The sequence below is a fragment of the Rhagoletis pomonella genome, unplaced genomic scaffold (assembly GCF_013731165.1).
Source record: "Rhagoletis pomonella isolate Grant_MI unplaced genomic scaffold, Rhpom_1.0 Rhpom_scaffold_00175, whole genome shotgun sequence".
NCBI lineage: Eukaryota > Metazoa > Arthropoda > Insecta > Diptera > Tephritidae > Rhagoletis > Rhagoletis pomonella.
The window spans coordinates 2,201-2,887 of record NW_023458729.1 but is presented as its reverse complement, the minus strand read 5'-3'; positions in this window follow the sequence as shown (position 1 = coordinate 2,887).

The window sequence follows — 687 nt, the reverse complement described above, 5'->3', positions numbered from 1 at the left end:
ACTAAGTATTGCCCGGTTTGTAGTTGCAGTTAAAGAAAACACATGAATAGGCACGTTTTTTTTTAAATTCGAAAAAATTTAAATATTTCAAAAACGGTGACACTTTTACCTGAACATTTTTTGTTTATCAGGGAGCTCACCCCCCCACCTACCTTCCCCTAAAGTTTGGCACGTTACTTCTGGGACACCCTGTATATGCCGATATGATGTTTACATGCATGTAAGTATGCGCTTACTTTTCCTCGCTTGCATATATATATACATATATAGAGGCCCCTACTGACACCCCTGCCTGGCGAGGACCTAAAATAAAAGTTAATCCTAACATTAGCTCTCTGCCTACAAAATTTTATCGCATGCTACATTTTTTTCTTTTACTTGTCATTATGTACGTATGTATGTGCTTGTGTGCCTACGTTTATCTGTACAAATGCAGTCTTACATGCAAATACATACGTTCAAGATTGAAGTTAATTTAATTTTAGTTAATTTATATTAATTTAATTTCACACAATTTATTTAATTTAGTGTTTTTTATATTATTTATTTAAGCTGTTTAATGTAGTCGAATTTTATTTTATTTAGGTTTGTTTTACTTTCTTTTCCTTTTTGATAGATAATTTTGTCCTATTTTAGTTTACTTTATTTTAACTTGGTAAAATTTTACTTTAATATAATTTCAATTTA